This window comes from Halyomorpha halys, unplaced genomic scaffold (assembly GCF_000696795.3).
Source record: "Halyomorpha halys isolate HHAL.00 unplaced genomic scaffold, Hhal_1.1 Scaffold209.1, whole genome shotgun sequence".
In the NCBI taxonomy this organism is placed as follows: Eukaryota; Metazoa; Arthropoda; class Insecta; order Hemiptera; family Pentatomidae; genus Halyomorpha; species Halyomorpha halys.
In genome coordinates this window covers 85610-104528 of record NW_027115831.1, presented here as the reverse complement: position 1 = coordinate 104528, position 18919 = coordinate 85610, and positions in this window count along the sequence as shown.

The window sequence follows — 18919 nt, the reverse complement described above, 5'->3', positions numbered from 1 at the left end:
GTTGCCGATTTGGCCAGAATCAGATACCGTTCCTTCCATAATAAACTTCTCAACCACCCAAATCCACTTGTTTCTAACCTGACTTCTCCTTCATTACCTAATAATCCTCCTAGGCGTCTGAAAAGAAGATGGCCTCGCGATCTTCTCTAGAAATGTTATTGGAGTTCTATCAATGGGTAGATTCTCCACATGTTTTTATCATGTCACTATGTCACCTTCAGCAAATTTACTTGTTGTCTATATGTGTATACAGTTGTAAATAACAATAAATAAATTATTAAAAAAAATTATACTAAATATTCAATGTTGTTCTCAATTTGTTCTAAATCTAATTAATAAAGAGAATATGATAAAAGGCAATAATATATGTGAAAGATGATATCATAAGTAAGAACACAACGAAAATGGCCAGAGATATATTTTCCCGTGTTACATCAATTCGTACCACGGAAATCAGATTTCCAAAAATATCAAGTGTCCTTGGAATCAAGTAGAAATATTTACCTTCCATCTGTAGGTTTAGCTGTAATATCTCCACAGTCAGTTTAGAGTCTGTCTGTTTTCTTTCCATCCAATCCGAAGCTGAGACGTCTCCGGTTCTTATTTTAGTTCTTCTGTTTATCTTCCACTTTGTTGAATTATTTAGGCAGAAATGGATACCCTCAAAGGATATCCGCTGCTTTTACAGGCACCCTTTTGGGGAAACTTGGTTACTTAACTTTAATCGCCGGCATCTCTTTCTAATGAAATAACCCAGTATTCCTCTGTTTTTGTAGTTCATTGTTTAATGTAATTGAATAATATATTTCTTCTTGATTACTCCTGTTGCTCTGATTCAATTAATGCCTTTCTAGATTTAGTTCCATGACAGGTCTTCTGGTGAATATTAAAATTTGATTCCTAAAATGTATGAGGCAAAGTCTTATTTTAACTAAGACTGTAATTTCATTAAAAAAATTGGACGTGAATGAAGGCCAATGAGTGTCCTATTGCATGGGTATAAACTTGTTTAATTATTTTTTTCAATTATTTCACCTTCAACTTTTAATTAGTAATTTAATTAAATTCTGGTTTGAATAGAAAATCTGTTTTTCATTGAATTGTCCCTATATTTGTGGATTATTTTCATTCTTTTTGCTTACTTAACCTGTCTAAAAAATCTAAATATTTTGCTTAAAAATAATATTTTAAAAATTGGTTACTCACTGTATAATCCTGCTGTGCTGATTTTTTAAATATATGCACCTATTACTGTTTATATTTAACCTTTTTTTCAATATATATATCTTTTTATAATTATTATTTTTTGTATTTATTATTTCTTTTTTAATATATTTTTTTTTCAGTATGATTGTATGTTACATGTTTTTTAAATATTTTAATTGAATATAATTGTATGCATAACCATGTTAGAGTTTTATGTATACTGTTTCTATATTTAAAATGGGCACTGTTTATACTTCTTATTATAATTTTATTTTATATTTGATAAAGGGAAAAAATTGTGTTGAGGTAAGAGAGAAAATTGAGAATAACGAAAATTAAAGAATCATAAAAAGGGAAAATTAAAAAATAAATTAATAAATTTTATTAAACTATGACTATATATTTATATTTATGTTTCAATTTTTTTTTAAATTTATTTATTCATATTTAAAACTGTACATAAATACATCTAGTAAATTTGAGGAAATCATAATGGTATGGTACAAGCATGTAGAGAAACTACCCATTGGTAGCACTCTAAAAACATTTTTACAATATAAGGTCTCGAGGGCAGCTTATTTTCAGACGCCTCGGAGGATTGTCCGGAATAAAAGAGGAAGCAAGATTAGAAACTAATAGGTTTGAGTGGTTAGGGAGTTTGTAATGGAAGGATTGATATCTGGTTCGAGCTAGATCGGTTACAAATGGAACATTAAGGTCATTGTGGATAATTTTACTTGTGACAAAGTAGGGAGCATTTAGGATTAAGTTTTAAAATTAATTTTCCAACTTGTTATTGTATTGTATGAGGCAACCTAATTCAGTTGGGCAGCACAGCCTTTTCAATAAAGTGTTTCTCTCCTAGTTTGAGTTTATTCATCGAATCAAAGTGACAGTGTATAGATGGTTGTCTTACATCATCTTGTATTATACGTAAAATGGTAGGTTAAGGATATAAAACACCTAGGTTTTTACCTTGTGCCTCATGAATTCGCCCTCCGGTTGCAATATTTTTACGACCGAGCTATAAATCTCACCTCACTGAAGTAATACTCGATTGATCATCTCTCCCGATCATCTTGAACCCAATTACATTTGGGTTGTGGTTATATCTTTTCTGGTGTTCACATTTAAGGTACCTCGCTTAAATATCACCAAATAGTGTACCAGGTTACCTTACGAAATTTAACTAATTCCATTGGTACCAGCCCCCTTCTTTCCACAGAGTAGAATATAGTTTCCAGTATTCACATTATTACAAGCTCTAGGTTTCCTAGCCTGATGAAAAATTGTATTACTGTGAAAGCAGATTACTGTGCACCGAATTTTAATTTTTTGTGGAAGCTTTGCATTTTGATTTAACGAAAAATATACCACACTGCGGAGCACGGAACTTTTAAGACTAGTGAAACAATATTATTCTTCAAAGAAGCGAAGTAGTCCACTTTCACGGTGTTTTTTTTTCTTTAACTAGTTTATCATAAAGTGAAAAAACTTCTGCATGATATAGTTTAAAATATGTGTTCATCTCTTGCTTATTTTATATATAAAATCTTACTGCTAAAAAAATAAGAAAAATTGGACAATGGACTTGGGTGGTTTTCGAATACTACGCTTCTATTATTTTTCAAAATTTAAATTTATTTTATTTTTAAACTGGTAGAGGGAGGACTTCCGGCCGAAGGACAGTTCTAATTAGTCTTTATCTCTTAACAAAATATATTTTAATTAAACCTGTAATTTATAATTTAATTTTATAACCTGTATTGTAATTAACTATTTATTTATATATAATATTATTAATTAATAATAATACATATCAGTTAATAGTATTTATTTGTTCTCAATTTAAAATAATTTTGATTCTTTTTTTCCTCTCAACTTGTATTCAAAGGATACCACCTTCAATATTGATGTCATTTCTTTTTTAATCTTAAAATTGCAGGCAAGTAATTTAAGTTGTAAATGTAAGTGAAGGAAGGAAGGAAAGTGTTGTAAAAAAGTTTTAAATCTAAGATTTAAATTTTTTAGAAAAAGTTATATGTGACAAGGGCAATTAGCCTGCAATTTTAAGATTAAAAAAGAAATGACATCAATATTGAAGGTGGTATCCTTGAGAATGGCCTGAGGGCCGAAACGTTTGAGAAATTCTAAAGAATGAAAGTTGAAAGGAAAAAAAGATCAAAATTGTTTTAAATTAAGAATAAACTAAACCAATCTCAAACAAGCATATATAAAATAATTAATCTAGTATTTATTTGTTTTATATTAAATATATATAAAATAATATATAAATATATATGAAAATATGTTCACTTCTATTCTTTATACAATTAATATTATTTTATTTAATTATAAATCTGTAATAAATAAGCAATTTATTCAACTTTGGCTCGTTCCACTAGAAGTGCTCCCTTAAGTGCTTGGAGTTGAATTATTAATTATTTACTTTGACAAACATATTTTTATTTCATGAAGTATATTAATTAATATAAAGACTGCAATAGTTAATATAGAACATACTAATTAACATGATATTATCTTATTTACCTAAAAAATGTACCTTGAAACAAAGCAAATGCTACATACTGTATGAAACAAATTAATTAAACCATAATCCCTCTTGTTAATATTTATGAAACATTTCCTTTATATAAAATAAAAATATACTCGATCATAATAGTTACTAAATACTGACAAATTATTATGATTTGACGTTAAAACATAGACAATGTCTATCAAAAGCAACTTTAATCGATTATATTTGTAAATATAATTTTCCAAATGTTTAATTAAATTATACTTGTATATTGGTCAATAATATTAATTCTTAACGTAAAGTTTAACCATTAATTACCATCTGAGTATATAATTTCAAACTATATTTGGTGAATTTTAATATTACTTGAATCATTAAGTGCTTTTAAGATATTTGTAACTTTGATAATTGCAATTGTTGATGTTTAAATTTGTGACTCTACAGTTCAAGACCATATCTCCAAAACCGAGAATGTTTTGAACTGCAATCTCAGTGAGAAACCTTCTGATCCTCGAGAATGGTAGATGAGGTCTAGTCTTGTCTCCTTGGCTCCGCAGACCAAGGAGAACACGTCTTAGTCCCTCGATAAAGGGCAGAGTTGGCCGACTCGATATATGAAGACGGTCCTTTTTTATTTTTTTTTATTTCTCGTTGATCGACATTTGTTTAAATCTTTCTTCATATAAATAATTTTGGTTGAATGTTTAAAGGATATTTGATAATTATATTTTATTTTTAATCTTTGGAGGCCATGGTCTGCGTTATTCTCCAAGTTAATACCTGCTCAAGCTCTATGGAGTCACCCATGGCCTAGTGGCCACTAACATAGATTTCTAAATCCTATTCTAATGTTTTAAATAGGAAGAATTTTAAACGTAATTATTTACAGAATTCTTATTATGATAAAGCTAACTTATGCCTATGCAATAAACTATTATTGCAGTCCAAATGGCATTGTTCATTGTCAGCTATATATAGAATTGTGTCAATATTTGTCATGTAGGTATGACAAGTAGGAGGTAGGTAAGTTGATAGCCGTCAATATATTGACAGCTGCCTACGCAGACGACGTTGGCATAATTACTAATTACTAGTTTGGGCCTATGATACACAGATTTATTGTATCCCTAAACAGATTCGCAACGCTACTATAATTTCAATATTATCACCAAAGTATCATTGTAAGTTCATATCATTCTTTTATAGTGACTTACAAATTGCAATGGTCACTGAACACCAATAAACTTACTACAAACATCAAATATACGCCAGCAGGATTAATGATGTCTCTCATGTCTATTACAAGAAAGTTACTGATAAGAACCTGGATGTAGGACCTTCTAATATGAGAAAGTAAAGACCAAACGCCTGAAAATAGGTCGCAACAGGTGGTACTATTCTAATTTATACACACATGTCATTTATTAAATAATCTTTCTGCCAAGTAATCTGCTGATTGCCGTTATCTTCTTTATAGGTTCATAAAAAAAAATAATTATAAACAATTTGTGTAACTCTGTAGTCAGATTTTTTAAAACCCAGTTCTATTACACATATACAGAATAAGAAAATAAAAATAATTTCAGCTCCATAAGTTTTATTTATTTTGAGATACAGTGAATTGTAAGTCTATGACTGAATGGTTACAGATAAAAACAGCTCGATTTTATTATAAATGTATTACAATATGTCATACTTAAACACAATAAGTTGTAAGATGTTAATCAGAGATTCTTTCATTATATTTCACTAATATTCAAAGACAATGGGGATATTCTTACTTATTTGATGTCTATTGGCGGTGCCGGTTAGAATCCGCCTGGGACGTTGACTTTTTTCATTGAGTGGCGGTCCCACAAAATGAAGAACTTTGACCCCCATCCATGGTTAGGCAATATAGGACTCCAATGGGAGTCTTGGCCGAAAAAAAAGCCAATGGGGTTGTGTGTGAGTGCTGTAGCCAATGTCACTCAGGTATTAAATTGAGAATCCGATTACCTCCAGAACTCTATTTTAATGTAATTTTTAAGAATTGGTTAGATATGCATTTTGATCCCCTTTCTAGTTTATTAATCCAATATTATTGTGTTAACCTGGCCTATATCAAGAGTTTAATTTTAAATCATTCTTGTAGCATAACTTCCATCGGGAAACAAGACAAATAAGCGCGGTTGAAATAAATCTTCAGTTTAACACGGAAGAGCAGTAAATTTATTTTTGAGGTGATTTTGGTTGTAATAGTCTAGTAAAAGATAAGAAACTAAAATAAAATTTATATGATTAAAGATCAGATAAAATACAGAGAATATTATAAATTTAATGAATTATTTTGCGTATTTACGGGTTGATAGTTGTTGTGCCTATGAATGTTTAGTGTAATTTGGTTCATAACAGATGGAAATAGGATGTATAATTTGGTAATATAAGGGAAGCGCGGTGGCACCATGGTAAGGCACGATGCTACTAATTCCAAGGACCCGGGTTCGAATTCGGATGGGCAAAAAATTGTTTTCTGTTACACTGTAGTCGTGAGTCAACCCTGTGCGTTCTGGGGTCCACCCAGCCTCATTAATTAAGCACTCTTAATTAGGTAAAAATCGGGCAGTCGAGTGCAATTCACCTCCTTGCTCAACCGTTGGTATAGTAATACTACTTCCTTACTAAGTACTGCACCCATAACCCTTTGTGGGTTGTAGCGGTACAGATTGTATTTTTTTAAATTTTGAATTTTTTAGAGAGAATAATTTAACCTACAGTAGACTAATGTAGAAACTTTGAAGGTTGTAAATCTTCAGAGATGAACAAAAAATTAAATTGAAAGAAATGATAGATACTGAACTACTGCAAAATAACTTAGGAAAGGGAATTAATATAAATGTAAGTACGCCACCGAAAGGCGAGGCAATAAAAGATATGTGATATGGTGGGCTATGTTGATTCGGCAAGGGCCATAAACGAATGGAGTGAGCTTAACTTGAAGCCGGCCATAGAACGAGACTTAAAACTTGGTGTGTATTAGCCCAGTAGTGGATGAATAATCGTTGGAATAACCCGCCAAATCTAGTAGGTTGTTTTTATGTTTTATAATTTTTCACCTTTTAAAAATGAAACAACTTTTTTAAGACACCAATTACTTCACTTTTCGGTCCTCCAGGTCGGATTGAACTGTATAGTGGTGAAACATTTATCTAAAAAAAGGATTGCAGTCATAAAAGTAAGGTAGTTAGTACAATTACATCAATTTGCTTTTCGAAACTATTCATCAGATGATTGATTAAAAGTCATTTATCTTGAATACAATTTTTTAATGCTGAATATAAAAATTTCTTTAATTTTTTAACCAACAGCCATCCTAAAATCCACGAAACGTACTCGCGATGTTTCAGAATGACCTCAAAAATCCTTCGATTGCCTTGGTGTAGTCAGAGTTTCGGACTTCATTTGCCGCTTACAATTTTTACGATTACCTAAAAGTTTACAATATGCCTGTTTTGGAAAAGTTTACCGTGATAAAGGCTCGGCCATAACAAGTTATAAATTAGTTCTGTAGCAGTGGCCGCCTCGAATCTCCGATAAATCCTCTAACATTTAGAAACACGGCTCCGGTCAGTCTCATTCCTAAATCCTGAGGCTGCTCAGTTCTTTCCTTTTTTTTTTTATCAGACTGAGACTTTATCCTAGATCTCATTATCTAGGTCAGTTGATGTTATTCGGCGTGCATTTTAAATATGTTTTACAATAGTCTAGAACATTCTGGTTGGTTCATATCAAATAAATTCTAGAATATTTTGTTAACTTGAGATATATCAAAGTAAAACGGATTTAAATTGTAGTTAAATATATTCATTGGAGTGGAAGTTCCATGCATTTAAAATAAAGTGCTAGATTAAAAGATGCTTTATGTAATGTTTTTTCAAAATTCAAAACTTCATGGATAAATATTAAAATCTGTCACAGCGTTGTTGGGCAATATGTAATAGTAATAACTGATCACATTCATACTAAAATTAAAAAAAAAAAATAATGAAATTGATTACGAATAGAAAGTTTTTAAAAAAAATGAAAAAATACATAAAAATAAATAATGAGGTGTAGATAGTTGACCGTAGATTAATGATTGGAGAAGTTTTCAATTTACTACCATAAAATTCCACGATTATCAATCAATTAAAAATTTTGTACTATTCAATTATCAGTTATCAATTTTTTATCATTTATGATTTAATTCAATATTTTGTATAGTTCTTAATTTGTTTGTATATTATTCCTTTTACATCTGTAGAATCAAAAACAAATTATATAAAATTAAAGAATAATGGTAAAACAAATAAATTAAGGAATGAAAACCTTATTTTTCCTTTATTATCGACTTATATATCATTTAATGTTTTAACAAAGACATTCATTGGTTGATTTAACTTTTTTCTCTATTTTATATCGTAAAAAAACAACTTAAAAATGATTTATAATTTTTAATACTACGTAAACTGAATAGTAGAGTGTCAGGTAGGTTGTTCTGGTTGGTTGGTGAACCCATAACAAATTTTTGGAAAGGATTGAGCCTCGTTAAAATTCCTAATCCGTTATAAAGTTCGGCTTCTAAATTATAAATTAGTATACATGCCTAAAAAATAACTTTGCTACCGAGCAGACCAACTTCTGGATTTCTTTTACACATTCATCACTCAGCTCTTCCTCGTAATTCGAAACATTCACGTTATTACGAGAGAGGGAGAGTGGTTTCCCACTTTAAGAGCTCTCTTACCCTTGCAAAACTAATGGATTTGGAAACTTATCTCTCAAAATTTTTATGTAATTGGATGCTTTATAGGATATCTATATAATTACTTCGTAAATATCTATCGTCTTATCTATGATTCAAACTAAAACACTGAAAAGTCGAGAAGTGATATTATTTAATATTTGTCTAATTATCTTTATTTTTTATCCCTTTACGTTTTATTGTTGAGGGTCAGCGCATGATTGTTCTAGGGTCGCCCAGATTACACTAGCGATTTCCAGAATTGAGTCCAGAATTACTGTATATGTATAAAGAGTGAATAAGGAAAAAAAAGAGAATTAAAATGTATCTCTAAAAAAAACAAAATATTAGTTAAAGGGAAGAGAAAGAGTAAAGTGAAAATTCACTGCAATACCTTATGTCGGTATTTAAAATAAAAAATCATATGCTAAACTATTTAATATAAACAGAGAAAAATGAACAACAGAAATGTTCGTTTCAAAATGAATTAAACCACAAAATATTTAATAAAACTAAAACAGCTACTTCATAGGAAGATAAAATATATTGACATTATGATAATATAATTTAATAATGAAAAATGAAAGTGAAATAACAAAAACTCTGTGACAAAGAAAATTAAACTAGAGTCCTTTTGGATACTATTAATTACTAATAATGTTAAAGGGCTAAATAGACATTAATTATAAGTTATTTGATACAGGTGGTTACTACTATTTTAATAATGGCGTTTAAGAAAGAGGAGAGTGAGAATGAAGGAAGATAAAATACTTGATGTTCAGGGAGATAATTGTATGTGACAGAAATGATTGAAGATAGAAATGGATTTTGAGTGTAGATAGGCTTGGATAGATGGGCGAAGAAAAGTTATAACCGCACACACTGAACTCTGGTGATATGGTTTACTGTTAGTCATATCAACACTTAAAGAGATAACCGATACAGAAGTCTGCAATTTCCTCTTCTTACTGTAATTTCCTTTAGGAGTATTACACTATTCCAAATATTATATAATTAGATTTATAAGAATTTCAATGATAAGTTATATTGGGCACATCATAAAAAAGAATTAAGATGATGAGAGTAGTGAGTTGTATAGTTTAACGTTATGGACCTAGTGTTAGTCAATATCCTAGAATTTGCCATTGAATGTTTGAAAGTATCTATGAAATGTAAGTCAGAGAAAAAAATGGACAACAGCAACACCTATATAAGAAAAATAAACTTCATAATAAGCTTAAAAATGCGAATTAAATAATATAAAAAAAAGGAAGGTGAATATATTATTATTTTTCGGTAAGATGGTTCATAGGATAAAGAGGAATAACTCAAAAACGTTAAGCATGTATGGTAACAAAATAATAAAGAGACTATAGGAAATAAAAATATAACTGTTTGATAAATAACACAAGATTGACAACCTCAAAAATAAAATTACTTACATCTTAAATAATGTTCAAGATCTAAATTAAACGTTTTTTTTCCACTAGAAAAAAAAATTCAGTTTTCAGATTTTATTGTATTGATTTATTAAAAATTAATGAATATCTTACACGAAATAAATAACCGTTTATGTCCCAAATACTTCAATTACCTGGCGATAGAAAATTATGTAATATTTCTTCATTAATTAATTTTCCTTATTCATTTATATATTACTTTTTCTTGGTTAGTAAAGTAATTGGAACATGAATAAGGGAATAAATATTATTCAATCATCATCATGGGTGCTCCAACTCATCGCTGAGTCTTGGCCTTATCGCCCATTGGTCTCTTGCTTGCAGCTGTTCTCTAGTTCGCTAGTCCAACTCAAGAGGTCTACTATCTGCATCGACCTCATCCATCCAGCGCAATCTAAGTCTTCTAACTCTTCTTTTTCTTTCTAGATGCATCACTTTAATTTTGCTTGTTGGGCTACTACTCGACCATTTTAGACACTGTACTCAAATGAACCGGACTACGTTTGTATCATTATGTATGGCGGCCAGTTCTTCATTACTTCGCTTTTTTCAAACCTGAGCGCACAGGTCCATAAATGCGACGTAGTACTTTTCTTTCAAAGACCAGCAGCTTGCTTTCATCTCTTCTGGAGATGCTCCACTTTTCCGCTCCATATCTAAGGACCTTATACAGAGTCGCTTTTGTTTTCCTGGAGATAAGGCGATTACTTAGATACCGCCTCAGACCAAAATAATATTTATTTGCCACCAGGACACTCTTAGATATTTCATTAAACACATCGTTGACGAACTTTACTTGAAAACCCAGTTAAACAAATCGTTTATCTCTATTAATATTATTCAATACGTAACTATTTCACCAATTATTTCTTTTGTGGATCTGATGCATGTTTATTATAAACAATTTGTGGCACTGAAGCATGTTTGAAGAAGTTGTGATCGATAAAAGAATAACGTGTACCTTAAGGTTATCAGAACAAAATTTCTTAATGAAATTCTATGAATTGTGCTGTACTTTGGATTGTGGTATTCTGTGTAAACAATTTTTTTTTTATTTATACAAAAATTTATTAATAAATTTCACTGGTTAATATATTTTGTCATTTACTTGTATCAATTTAATTAATATTTTTTCAGTTTATATTTACAAAATTACATAATTTAAAAACGTATACATCAAACAATTGAACCAGAATTCATCTCATTGCTATCTTTATAAATGTCTTTATTCATTTTTTCTTTACGATTTAATTGATGTTTTATTTAATATCTAAAAATGGTTTTATTAACATTATTTAATTAATTTCATTCAAAACTTCTATTACCCACTCTCAAACAAAACATTATTATATTTTTTTTTTTTTTTTTGTATGAACCAGGTTGATTTAAAAATCTACAATTTTTAATACAACTGATGTATTTTGGTCATTTTCTGACTTATGCTACTTTTCGGGCCCTTCCTAGATTTTAGGTAGATAATTCTTCAAGCGGTAGACGGTATATGTTCCAATTTTCCTTAATTTAGCGTGACATAATTAAATAAATAGAAAGTGAAGATTAATGACATTGCATATTATAAATTTAAATTTAACTTGCTAATTACCAAAAACGTTATTTTTTAAAAATAATTTAGAAAATACGCCTTCTAGAAAGCCAAACTATATTGTTTGAGGGAGTTTCGTTGATGTTGATCTTAGAATTTGCTTAGGCCGGATAAGCTTCTAAACCCTAACTGCTTACCCTGCCATTTTAGATACGTTTTCTCAGCAGCTCATTCCTTATGGAAAATACTGTATCTGGGCTACCTCTATTTCAAGTTTTTGTAATTTTTATTAGTTTGCAGAATACAGCAAGCATGATGGGATTTAACAAAACTAATATTTTTCATTTATTCTTTCACAATTTATTTCTATTCAGAATCAAAAACGTCTTCAACCATGGTTTTATTAAAAGTCCTGTATGTTTAATGACACTGAATGAGTTATATTGAAATTGTATTTTGGTTGAAATTGAATTTGATTTGGCTGTTGATGGTGATTTCTGTTTACTACCAAACAATCTTGACGTGTAAACATAGTTATGTTTCTGTCATGAGCACATTCTTTGAACTAGATTAATTTGAAACGAATAGGTTTTCCGAATCTGAATATATAATTGAAGTGCTTTATTTTTTTAGACAAGTTAATAATTTAAGTAATTAGTTATAACCAATAATCTATAACTTCACATTGTATGGAATACTGAGAAAAGGAATATTGTTTTTTCCTGTATGTATTTGTATTTAGATCTTTAAACAATATTTTCGTTTTATTTCGTATGCCGGATAATTCAATTATAATATTTTAAAGGGTCTTCTTACCGTTACGATTTTCGCATTGAAAAGTTTCAGTTATGCCTATTTTTTTTTATTATGTACAGGAAGTTATTGCAAATTCCATTATTCATCCTGAGTATAATATTAGCTTTTATGATTTCTATTACTATGTTTCTTTTTGAGAACTATGGTTTTCGAATGATGTGAGAAAATATATTTTTATAGAACTGGTCGGTGGAGTTCTCCCGATATTATGTTTGCCAATTTTTGTATCTGATTTAATAATTTTATAATAATCGGTGTGAGGAAGCATCGAGAAAAAAAAACATCGAGAAAAAAATTGGTAAAGAGAAATATTGAAGAAAAATCTGAAAAACTCGTGTAAAGGAATTCCTTAAAGACTAGCAGACACGAGCACTAAAGGACTGATCTAAAGTTACCCTATAACGACTTCAGCCGAATAAGCGGCAGTAATTTCACGTGTTCGATTCAATCAAGAAACTTTTAAAGCTGTAGCACAAGTTTTGCAAGGGAATAAACGTCAGATTAGTAATTTTCAACTAATAGACCAGTAATTACGAATCAAAAAGTTCACATTTAATAGAGTATACTCGCTGATTTCTGAAGAACAATTTGAAGAAGTTTACAATAGATAGCGATGAAACTTGTATAGTGGTAATCAATATTTTTTTTTTAATTTACAAAATAAGGCAATCCACAGCGAAGGTGTTTGCCTATGCATACTGACTGACCTATCGGGAACATTCCTTATATTATCATATGTATACTAGAATGTATAATAGCAGCAGTTAATACTATGAAATAAAAATAAATAAAGTAAAATTGAGAGATAAAAGGAACAGAAAAATATGTATATTTGTATTCGGTAACGGTTAATGAAATTAATTGGTGTGATAAAAATGTAAAAAAAAAAAATCGAACTATTTGTGTTTCGTACATATTTGATTTCCTAAGTTAATAAAATATTACCTGAATATGGGGGCTATTGTCATTTAATAAAGTTGCTAAATGATACGGTAATCCGGTATGTGTTTAAAAATTAGTAATATTGTTTTATATTGTACCTATTAGATTTTTCTCCTGATCTCCTTACTATAGTACTTTAGTTTCTATCTTGTCTTTAGTAAAGTATAAAATAAATTTCTTCTTCTCTTCTATTAAGACTATTGCTTCATCTATTAAAGCGCTCAAGAAAAGTATTGCAAATTAAAAATCAACTAATTAAAAATAGCCATTTTGTTAAAGCAACTTTGCTAAAGCTGGGTCGGATGCAATCCACCACATGGAACGTAAGGTAAAAGTGGGGGATGGAAGACAAAAAACACTCACCTTTAAATTCATTTTTGAATAACTATTAAAGGACTAGTGAGAGTGAAGTTGGTTTACTCAAGGGATTCAATTTGAGTGTATGTATCGGAACTGAATTAGTCCATATTTATGAGTCGGATGTGCCCCACCTAGCTGACTCAGTCAGAGCTAACAGAGAGTGACTCGTTATCGACAACTAACAATTTGGTCATTATGACGAATGTGACGAGAGTATCATGTACACAATAAGAAAAGCCTATAAGAAAATGATAATAACCATTAATGAAGGAAATGTAAACTAAAACTCGACTTACATGAAAGCATTGGTATAACTTAGTAAGCATTTCTTACTTGACAATGATTGGCTTTAAGAAAGAAGAAATAAAAGTATTGAGATATTGACGATTTTTGTCTAAAACCTGCCAACCTTAAAATGTATAAAACAACTACAAATACTGTTAGACGTTGTATGTTTGATAATAGTTTTAATTTGTTGATTAGAGTGAAGATGAATATTTGAAGAGAGATAAAAAATGTGAAATATAGATATAAAACTGTGATACATTTATGTCATTATTATTAATTTATTAATTTTATTTTTAAAAATATGGCCTTTATGAACTACTAAGGTGTTTTATTTAGTCTTTATGATTGATATTAATAATAAAACGTCAAGGTTTATACTTATTTTGGAAATTTTCCATTAATATAATTTAGAGAAATCCTTGAAATTTGTATATATTTACTATTACGTTTTTATTATCTACTGTATTATACCCGCAGTACCCGTTCACGGTCTTCAGATTTATACACAAGGGCCCACCGAACCGCTGCTTTTGGATAGATCGTTCATTATCCGAGCCTCATCCTTTTGGAACTCCATCCCTTCCAACACCCGTCGCTCCAATACCCTCCCCACCTTTAAATCCCGCCTGTTCAATCATTCCCTATCCATTCAGACCCCATAAAATTGTAAATTAATATAATTGTAAATATGTATGTGAACTATTATATCATTCTTAATTATTTTTATATCGTTTTCTTTTCTCTTTTTTATTTAATCATTTTTTTTTTTATTGTTCAACTGATAAAAGTGAGAAAGTAACCTATAATTATTTTTTTATTATGACTGTTTATATTTCTCGTATCTTTTGTTTAAGTATTTCTGAGGATCCTCAGGCCTCATCTATTGATTTTTCTGTATTATTCTAAAGGGACTCGTCCCAGAATAAATAAAGTATTATTATTATTTAGTTATTTATTTATTTTTCTATAGCGAAAATTGTTGATATGAAATTATAATATAAGTTGTTATTAGGTGCGGCAACACTGTTTTTGTCATATATATGGCGTAACCTTATAATCGTTCTAAAGGGACCTAGTTCCAGAATAATAAAAGAAAAATATTTTTCATTTCATTAATTTCTATGCAACAAAGTAATTTATCGTTTACTAGGTGTTTGTGTTTCCCTTCTTCAAACATTTATTTTTTTATCTTTACAATTTTTTTGTTTGCAGTTGTAAATGTTGTTTACTATCCGAAAATGAGCTGTATTATTCAGGCGTGGGATAAGGGAGACAGCACCCAGTGGTGCATCCTTCTGATGTTAAGTAAATTACTTTATTGCACTAGGAGGCCCCTCATCCAACTCCTCTTCAGCCAACGCTGAGTTACGTTAGGCATATTTAAAAAGAAAAGTTTAAAATTTCTATACAACCTTTCGGGAAATTTCTGTTTCATTTTGTGTGGTCGATATGGAAGATTGAAAGCATTCATGCTCCTATGAAGAGGCCGCATTGATGCCTTGGGGATGGAGGGTGCGGGCAATTATGTAATGGTCCGGCAATAACGCGAGCATTGAGATCCGCCATTGCCTAGCTGCTAGCTGCTATCCTCCTGACCATTAGCAGCTCCTCATTCTGCTCCTGCTTTTCCTCATCCATTCACCGCCAAGATTACTTCGGGAAAGATGTTTTAATCACGGCAGGGATTTAAAAAAGAATGAAAACCTAAAGTCCATATAATTGAAAATAAAAACAAGTTATTTTATTAGATTTTAGTAAAATACCAAAAAATAGTTTTCCTTATATTATTTCTTTGTACGATGTCTTATTCGTGAAAGCATGTTTTATGAACTTTAAAAATTACTAAGAAGATGGCCACGAGACCAGCTAATGTAAAATGTCATTAGAGTGCTACCAATGGGTAGTTTTTCTACTCGCCTGCAACACCCCAATTTAACTTAGATCAGATTTACTAAATGTATTATAATGTATAGTTGTAAATAGCATTAAATAAATATTTAAAAAAAAAAATTATTGGTCAGGATTTAATCCGAAATTTCACACCTTCCATAAGTTCCAGTAAAATGTGGAAATTACTGAAATATATGGCGAATCATCCTATTGTCATTACCAGGGTTATTTGTGCATTAAGAAACCGAAAAACGTGCTGTAAAAAAAATAAAAAACGTGCAGTACAATTTTTAAATACGTATTAAAGAGCTGAATCCCGCAATAATCAACTTTATTGTTCATTTTATAACATTATTACATGTAAAGCTTTCCTATCCCTGTTCCAATAAGTTTTCCAATAAGATTCCCTTCCATAAGTTCCAGTAAAATGTGGAAATTACTGAAATATATGGCGAATCATTTTATTGTCATAACTAGGGTTTTTTGTGCAGTAAGAAACCGGAAAACGTGCTGTAAAAAAAATAAAAATCGTGCAGTACAATTTTTAAATACTAATTAAAGAGTTGAATCCCGCAATAATTAACTTTATTGTTCATTTTATAACATTATTACATGTAAAGCTTTCCTATACCCGTTCCAATAATTCAACTGGCATAAGCCACCTCAACACCACCTGGACCCTGCCCTTCACCTTAAAATGCCACAAGGCAATCGAAGGAATTACAAACTACCAGATATACATATACCTACCTTTATTCAATTACTTATTTCGTCGGGGGGGGGGAGACGAAAAAAAAAAATATTGTGATAAAATCAATACTCATTTACTACATTCATGTTTTAAAATATAACAACGTTTCAGATAAAAATAAAACCTCACTAGACTCTGGTAAACACTAAACTTAAAAAAAAAAATTATCTAATCATGTTTGAATCAAATCAAACTCGCTAACAATCTTTTACATTTATACAACCATAAATAAGAAACTTGGAAACCGAGTGGCATTCTCGGGGCTGGTCAACTGAAGTGAAACTTTAAATTAAATAATATATTAAAATGATATTAATAATTAGTATGCAATATTTGTAACAGAATAATATTAATAGAACAGCTAGAATTATAGAAAAGACCATATATATTTTTTTTCTTGTGTCGCCGGTTTATTTAAAGTAAAAACGTTTTACTTCCAAAACTAAACTGCTTTGATTACAAACATTTTGTCCATAACTGAAGAGCTATGAGGAAAATGATTGTATTATATAATTTTATATTTCAATTATGAATTTTGGAATTCAATTATCAATTTCTTAAAATAATATAATTTTTAAGTGTTAGAAAATGTGCAGGGCGCTATTTAAAACATAAATATTCTCTTAAAAATTGTTCTATTTAATTTTCCCTAATATTTCTTATATTTTTTTCTGCCTAGTTTTTCAATTGTGTATTTACATACAAATATATCATTAACTAAAAATCTAACAAGTAATGAATCGATGAGAAACTTTAATAAGTTTCATTAAAAATATATTATGATATATTTCTACTTAATTAAATTCGACTTTTCAAAATAAATAACTAAAAAATAATAAAATGAAATTTAAATATATTAATATTGGCTAACATAATACTAGAAATTTAGTACTAATTTTAAATCAAATTTCCATGAAATCATTAAATAAAAATCTGAATCGTGAAATAATTTGCAGAAACCCATTAAATATGCTTTTTTGTGGAGAAAAACTGAAACGTATATTTCTTTGATCTATAAAATTAGTGTTGTTGGAATGTCTTTTTTATTATTTTATTTCTTTTATTTTATTTTTTTTTATAATTAGGAGTTTAAGTCTCGTGTGACCTATTCTTAGCCTAATCAGTACGACCTCCGACTTCGTCTCTACGGCCTATTTACAGCAGAAGGTACCCCAGGGCTTGAACTCCTTTTATATATTTTTTAGATCATTCATTGGAATTTCATTTCACATAGATAATTATCCATATTTAATTTACTTTTATACGGAGTTGAGCTTTGGGGCTCTACATAACCATCAAATCCCTCCCAAATCCAATCCTTACAGTCCAAAATTCTTCGTAAAATCCTTAATGCGCCTTACTTTGTCACAAATCAAATCAACCACCAGGACCTTAATGTCCCATATGTTGCCGATTTGGCCAGAACCAGAAACCAATCCTTCCATGATAAACTCCCCAACTACCCAAATCCACTTGTTTCTAACCTGGCTTCTCCTTCATTATCTAAATAAACCTCCTAGGCGTCTGAAAAGAAGATGGCCTCGAGATATCCTCTATAAATGTTATTGGAGTTCTATCGATGGGTAGATTCTCCACATGTTTGTATCATGTTATTTTATATCTAGCAGCAAATTTACTTGTATATATTTTTATTCAGTTGTGATTACAATAAATAAATTATTTAAAAAAATGACTTTTCTAAAGCGTTCTCTTATGTCTGTGAAAAAAAATTATCATACACTCTTTCTACAAGCACCTATTTTATTTTCAAAATACTTGAACATAGATATTAAAAAGATACAGGATATATGTAGGAAAGGTTTTCAGAACTAAGTGAATAATCCATAATTATTTCCTATGGATTTGGAAAGGGTTAGTAAATAACTTAATTATTTCGTAAAATTAATTTTAAAAAAACATTACTTGAATGTAAATATTTAAGCCGTGTGCCATATATATGCTAATGTCAAGTTGAAGTAGTAACTTACGACTTGTGTTAGTTGAACTATTATTTATTGAAGAGAGAGGATGACAAATGTGAAATACAGCAGACTGTGACATTTCATCCACGGCAACCGTCACATTTTAAAAGCATATCATTCATCTACTCTGTATGTATGATGTGACATTATTGGGATCATCTCATTAGGACTAGTGTTTTGCAATTACAATTACAATTGCTTTCTAATTACTATACTTTGAAACTGTAGAAATTTAATTAAAATATGATTAGTTATTTTAATGACTTGATGAATCACTTCAATTGTAACAATGGTCTGAAATTTTAATTACTAGTTGAAAAAAGTCTTAGAAATTACTGATTATAGTTTAATATATTTTTGCCACAAAATAATTGAGTACC